The sequence below is a fragment of the Suricata suricatta genome, chromosome 8 (genome assembly GCF_006229205.1).
Source record: "Suricata suricatta isolate VVHF042 chromosome 8, meerkat_22Aug2017_6uvM2_HiC, whole genome shotgun sequence".
In the NCBI taxonomy this organism is placed as follows: domain Eukaryota; kingdom Metazoa; phylum Chordata; class Mammalia; order Carnivora; family Herpestidae; genus Suricata; species Suricata suricatta.
Window position 1 is genome coordinate 76,135,099 of NC_043707.1, and position 7,161 is coordinate 76,142,259.

The 7,161-nt window shown below is 40.3% G+C and overlaps 1 pseudogene; it reads left to right on the forward strand.

Annotated features, from left to right (window-relative positions):
- Nucleotides 1–1,101: 1,101 nt before the first annotated feature.
- LOC115300474 lies at nt 1,102–1,231 on the forward strand (annotated as a pseudogene).
- Nucleotides 1,232–7,161: the final 5,930 nt, after the last annotated feature.

A 7,161-nucleotide genomic window follows, 5' to 3' on the forward strand; every position in this document is an offset into this window, starting at 1 on the left:
AATTCTGTCGAGCAGAATTCTTGGTTTTCCTCCAGGAAGTATCAGAGATATAATGCCACTAAATGCTTTGTCTCTACCAGCATTTACAAATGTGCTGGGATGAGTCAGTCATGGGATTGCTTTTGTGCAAGTGGCAGGAAGGACATTAATACCGATGTGAGCCTGTATTTACTAATCACAATCCAAGGCAGAAAAGTGAAAGCCATGCTCTTCTCTCTCCTTCCTTGGCTAAGCAGGCATTTGTCATCTAGCTTTCCCTCAAGGACTTATTCCTTAGGCAAAGTTGTAAAGAAACCATGTATTTGAAGTTCAATGAAGCAGTCTACAAAAGTCTTACAGAAAGCCAGTCATGGAGTGCTAGACCACTAAGGTTTGAATCAAAATATTTTTGGTTCCTCTTCTTTTAGAACACATGTAGAATTGCATTTACTGTCATTGGCACACAGGTCTCCCCCCATTTCCTGTCATATGACTACTTCTAACCAATCCACTGTAAATGTGTCATTTCTGGGCTAGCACATCTTACTTGTCCCCTGGAAGAGTTCCTTTTACTTTGGCTCAGAAATTGGCAATGCCAGAAATGGTGGCTTCTCTCTTAGCCTGATTCCATATTGAGGATAATGAGCAAGATATCTCTTGCTTGCTTTCAATGGCCATGTAGCTTGAGCAAGAAAGACACTTTTATTACTTGAAGACACTGAGATTTTAGAGTCATTTATTATCACAACACAATTTTAGCTATCCTGGCTCATTGTTTTACAAGAACTTACATTTGATAAATTACAGACACTGATTTTCTTTCTTAAAGGTCATTTGTAGCAAGACATAGACTGAAGTAGAAGTAATGATTGATAGAAGCAAATTGATCCCATGTCCACAGACAGCATCCAGGATTTTCCACTGCATTAATTAGTTTGGAAAATGGAGAACTATTTTATTAATACATAATATAATTCAGAATTACCCCATGGCAGTATCTGCATAAAATTCTACATCTTCAGCCACAGAAACCACAGGTCTTACTAGAACTAAGATTTGGTCAAGAAACAGGTATGAACAAAATGATGTGGGCTGCTAAGTGGTAAACATTTAAACAGTTTAATATTTAAACTTATGAGTAAGGAAAATAATGTACTTACTGCTAATGTAAGATGAATTTTTGAACAGGTAAAGTTTGCCCCTAAGGTGACCCACCTACTTTGCAGGATGACTGGATATCATGATCTGCTTGTCTCTTTTTAAAACTAAAAGAGTAGACTGGTATGAAGGTAATAAATGAGATTGAGAAGAAAAAAAACAGACAACAAAACAAAACACACAAAGTTTACATCTGTCACATATAGACTGACATGAACTGGATTGCCTGTAGCTGAAATTACAACAAAGTGAGTGTTTTGTGATCTGGACTCAATCTCAAGAATCAAGTAGTTGTCTCAAGAAAGGAAGAAAACTAATATGACAGTGGCCCAAGCAAATCTCAACACATTTTTTAAACTTTACCATTATTAACACTGGCCCACTCAAATGTATTATTTAATTATAAAGACATAAAATATATCAGAAAGATAGCCTTAGAGTTTTCTCTCTCTCTCTTTTTTTTCCCCTCTATTCTTCCTGGAGACATGGTGTTACAAATGCTCCCTTCAATAATTTGATAGATTCAAGCTCTGAGCCAGAGAGAGCATCTGTTAGAAAACATGGCAATATTCTTTCTATTTATGGCTCTTTCAGTCCAAACCACTACAACATCATTTCTAATGTGAACACTCATCCCTTGAAAACACAGAAATCACAATGATAAGATTTTGGAAGAAAGAAATTATGAAAATCATCCAACCCAATACCTCCCAACAATGGGAAATAACTCCCTCTGTTCACTAAATCCAGAGACTTCTTCATATATGGTTCTATGTGAGTTAACCCTAAACATGGCTCGACTAAAGTGGGAAACTAAAATTAAGGAACGATATTAAGGAACACATGTGAAATGAGCCACTGCATTTAGAGTACATTTAATGACCAGAGAAGTTATTGATGGAACTAGAGCCTCTAAGTCTTCCACCTCAGAAAGATGAAAAGCTGACAACAAAAGTGATGTTCCAGAAATATCCAGAAATGGTAAGGACAGAAAACGAAATAGAAGACCATGCATGTTTCAAATCCTCTTAATGTTACCCAGCTGCCAGCGGCCAATTTTTGGCTTTTTTGCTTTTTCATCACTTGAGGGAATTTCCATGCTCATGAAGTTGGTTTTCTCATCAACTATAGTTTAAGACTTTAAGATGACTAAGCTAGAAAGAGGCAAAAATGAAATAGATCTACGTATTATCTAAGACTACTGGATCATAGATATACATATGAATATTTAGCAACTTCTGGGAAATAGTGGGCAGCTTCTGTCAATACTGTCATCATTTGGACATGAAGGTTTTAACTCTGAGTGCAGTTGCTACGTGCTGTGGTTGCTTTGCCAGAAAGAGAATTCTGTCCATTCCTGGACAGAGGAGCAGCCTGAATGTAGGAAACAAAAGTGACTTCATGACATATCTTAGGTAAACAGAAAAAGAGACCATGAAATTAGGGACCCACAAATTATGGTCCCAAATCAAAGGCCAAGAAGAAAAGTGAGTGAACATAGAGTTTGGATGATGTCTTTTTTTTTTTTAATATAGAAAGACCCAAAGGTATCTAGAAAAGGATCCAGACTATAATCTATAGTCCTGTCCTAAATGATTGCCTGCTTTCACTCTCTCCTACTCTATCACCCTGGCCCAAAATAAATTCTACACTCAGCAACCAAAGTAATATTATATCACATTACTCCTCTGCTGAAAATTCTCCAATGACTTCCAATTAAAGACACAATGGAACTTACCTTATAATACTTAGAATATGGTGGTTAATTTCACTCCCCAGATATTGTTCTCCTTCATTTCCTGTCACTCTTTCCTTTATTCATTATGCTCCCATAACAATGACTTTCTTTCCAATCTGGAAACAAACCAAAGTGTTCCTTTTCTTGGGCTGTTGTCCTTGACATTCACTCAGTAGCTGAGTGTCCCTCAAAATCCACACATATTCCTTCATCTTTTTCATCAATAAATTCTCAGTTCAAATGTTATTTCTGGGGAACCTGGGTGGCTCAGTCAGTTAAGCATCCGACTTCAGCTCAGGTCATGATCTCATGGTTTGTGGGTTCGAGCCCTGCATCGGGTTCTGTGCTGACAGCTCAGAGCCTGGGACTGTTTCAGATTCTGTGTCTTGCTCTCTCTTTTCCCCTCCCTTGTTCACACTCTGTCTCTCTCTATCTCAAAAGTAAATAAATAAACATTAAAAAAATTAAAAAAAAAACCAAAAAACAAATGTTATCTCTTCAGAGAGGGCTCTCTGAAGGTTATATGCCACCCAGCCATTCTCTGCTACATAAATCTTTTATTTTTCTTGATAAGAACTATCATTATATTTAATTTATACTGATTTATTTTGTCTGTCTTATCTGTCTGCACTCCAGATCTAAAGTGAAAGTCCTGTAATAGGAGAAACCTGGATTGCCTCTCAGCTCATAAGACAGAGCCTCTCACACCATAGATACACAATAATTTTTTGAATTAATCCAAACATCTTTTGCTCAAGTTGTGTTCAGGGAAAACTACTAAAATCTATATCAGCATAAAATGAAGTTGGGAAATTAATGAAACAGCAAACCAAGGAAATAGAACATTTCATTAGGGAAAAGTAATTGTCTTTCTTGTTTCAGCTTGGTTACTTGTGAGATTTTCTGTTTCATGTTTTCCCTGTTTGAGAATCAAAAAATTAAATACATATAAGATAAAACAAATTGACAGCTTTTTTAAAAACTGCCTTTGCAGTGAGTGACAAGCTGGAAAAAAAGAAAGAAAGAAAGATATTCTTATACCAAGCAGAATTCTAATTCAAATGCTGTAACTTACATTTGTAAAGCATTTCTGCTCTGCATTTTTCTAAAGACTTTCCAGCCTCACCAGAAATGCCACTTATTCATTTAAGCAAATGGTACATGGTGATAGGGTTGGGAGCAGAGAACCTGACATTGCAGTACTAGTGAAATCACACCTGGACTCTCCTTTAATTTCATCCAGAGTAAAAGTTCTTTGTCTTGGCCAGAGGCATAGCCCTTGAATCTTGGCTCGCTGTGCACAAAAGTCATCTTCTCACAGAGCAGGGATCATGCCAAGGAAGGCAGATGAGTCTTTAGTGATCCATCACACTGACACAGACAATTTATTGTGCTGATAAATTGGTATCATGTTCTTAGACAAAAGTCAGAATTTGTATTGTGTTATTGTAAGAACAAATAGATACTACTTTACACAGTAGATGTAGAGTCTTAAAAGTGTACACACTTTTGTAAAGAATGTTGTCTTTAAAAGTGTTAAAGGAAACACTGGCAAGAAACTTTCTGGGAATTCTTTTCCAAAAGGAATAGATACTTTTAAAATGAACAGGGTTGCTTAAAATACTCTCAGACTGGGTCAATTTTGCTCAGAAATTAGGTGAGGTGATACTAGAATCAGAGCCTCCCACCGAATAAACACGAGAAGAAGAGATAACCCTAAAAGAAGATCGTTTAAGTTGATTTGGGTTTTATAACTGACATATGCAAATATATGAATGTTATTTATGTAATAGATGCCCATGTGCTCTAAAACTCTATAGTTTATTTGGACTTTGCAGCCTTAGACCATGGGTTTTTATGGAACCTGGTCTGGATCACCCAGCAGAAAAACCAAGCAGCACTCAAAGATCTCGGAAGGCAGGAGGTTTATTTTTCACTGATGGGCTCAGAAGACATCACTCTCTAGAGGTCTGATTCCTGAGCATAAGCAGAGGAAACAATTTATAGTCTGTTACTTCCACATTCCTCATTAGCAGTAATTTGGCATGCAACAAGCAGGGTAGGAAGAAGAACCCAGAAGGGGAGTCTTCAGGTAGGGACTGGAATTCCCCTATCAGTCCTGTCAGCCATCTTATAACAGATTTTTCCCTATCATTCCCCCCTGTGATGCCCCTTTAAACAGATCTAGTCTGTATTAGAGGGCATCAGCTTCATTTGTTATGGACTGGTTCTTTTCCTTTAGTTCCCTGACTTTGGTTGTGACTATTACTGACTGGTTTACAAAGTAACAGCATTCTTCTCTGAGGAGGATGTAGGTGCCCCCTTTCTCAGCAGTGAGGAGATCAAGTTCCTGTCTGTTCTGGAGGGCAACTCCTGCCAGGGAACTTATTTGACTCAGCAGGGACTCTAGGGACTCAGCCACTCAGTCCCACGGAAGAGCCTATGCCTCCTCTGCCAGTCCTGATCCCCATGGCCATTCCTGCCCCCAGCAGGCCGGGTAGTAACACCACTAGTTTATCCTGGGCCCTAAGGCTGAAGGTTAATCTAAGCACCAACATTTTTTTAATGTTTTATTTATTTAAAAAAATTTTTTTTTACTGTTTTTATTTATTTTAGAGAGGGAGAGAGACAGCATGAGCAGGGGAGGGTCAGAGAGAGAGGGAGACACAGAACCTGAAGATAGGCTCCAGGCTCTGAGCTGTCAGCACAGAGCCGGACGCAGGGCTCGAACCCACAAACGGCAAGATCATGGCCTGAGCTGAAGCTGGACACTCAACCAACTGAGCCATCCAGGCACCCCATTAAACCAACTTTTATCCTGATAATTATTTAATCTCCTTTTCTTAAAGTTTGAGGCACATACATCAGTGGAAACACTTCCCCAAAATGGCATTAGCAACCTCTTTACTGGCAGGCAACTCAACAGACCAAAATAGGTTACACTATATTTAAGCTTTTAAACCCTCGAGATTTTTCCACTGAAGGTGCCCTGCTCTTACAAACAGGCCCAGATTAGAGGCAATCAATACCAAGAGAACCTCCTATCCCTAAGAGGAAAATGAGTGCAAACAGGAACCTCTCGCTATGTCTCCAGCTTTCTGAGGCAACCTCTGCCAATCCGATAGCAAGAAGTAAGGGCAGTTTATTTATTTTATCAGATCGGATATTCCTCAAGTTTCTGCTGTGCATAGACCTGCCAGCTTCTGGGGTGTGGCTAGAGCAGAGGTGAAGATCGGACTTGGGTCAGTCTTCTGAGTCCCTGACTCCTCAGGATTGGCCCTCTTGACTCTGGAGTGGTGGACCCATGGAGTGATACCTGTATGAAGCCCAGTCCACTGTGGTTTAAGAGAGTCTTTTTCCAGGCTTTGACCTAGACCGAGTCTCCTGGTGAGGGGGGTAGGGGAGTAGAGGGAATCCTAAAGAGATTGGGATCCTCTCAAAAGGGGAGAAACCTTGAGTTCCTGTTTTGCAATGGACACGCAAGAGGGCCAGGGGCAATGGGTCCCTGCCATGGGAGGTCTGTTTCCTGGCAGAACATGGCTGGGTTAGGTTCCCTTGAGGGTGCGATTCATCTGCTCTACTTTCCCTGAGCTTTGAGGCCTGTAAGCAGTCTGCCAGGAACGCAGGCCTGTAATCGCTGTAGATTGTGGCTGGTAAGCCGAACTGGGGACAATTTCTTCTCTGAACTCCTGGTGGGGGTCGTGGTGCAGATAAGGGAGGGAGCTATGTCTACCTCCTTATTAGCTATCTTGGCTGCTTTGTCTGCTAGAGGATTTCCTTATGTTGTAGGGTTGTCTCCCTTCTGGTGACCTTTGCAGTGTAGAACTGTAAATTCTTTTGAAAGCCAGACAGCCTAGAAGAGCTTTGCTATTTCCTCCTTGTTTTGATGGTTGTCCCTGCCCTGGTGAGGAGGTCCCTCTCTTTGTAGATTGGCCCGTGTATGTGTACAGGAGCAAAGGCATACTGGGAGTTGGTTGACTTGCTTGTCCTTAGTAATCGTGAGGGCTCAATTTATGCATGTCACTGCATACCCTGTCTTTAAATGCCCTCTGTGATGAAACTGCTACCATCACTGAATAAGGTGAGGTCTGGGTTCTGTAGGGCCTGGTCGCACAGATATGGGAGGCTTGCAAATACTTTATCGGTCACCTCAGAACAGTCATGATGTGGTCTTCCTTTCTCAGAAGGTAGGAAAGTTGCAGCGTTCAGCATCCTCACTGTTTTAATTAAGAGTGACCTGTGGATTCTCACAGAGGAGCCCCTGGTGTGGTGCTATCCAAGAGTTG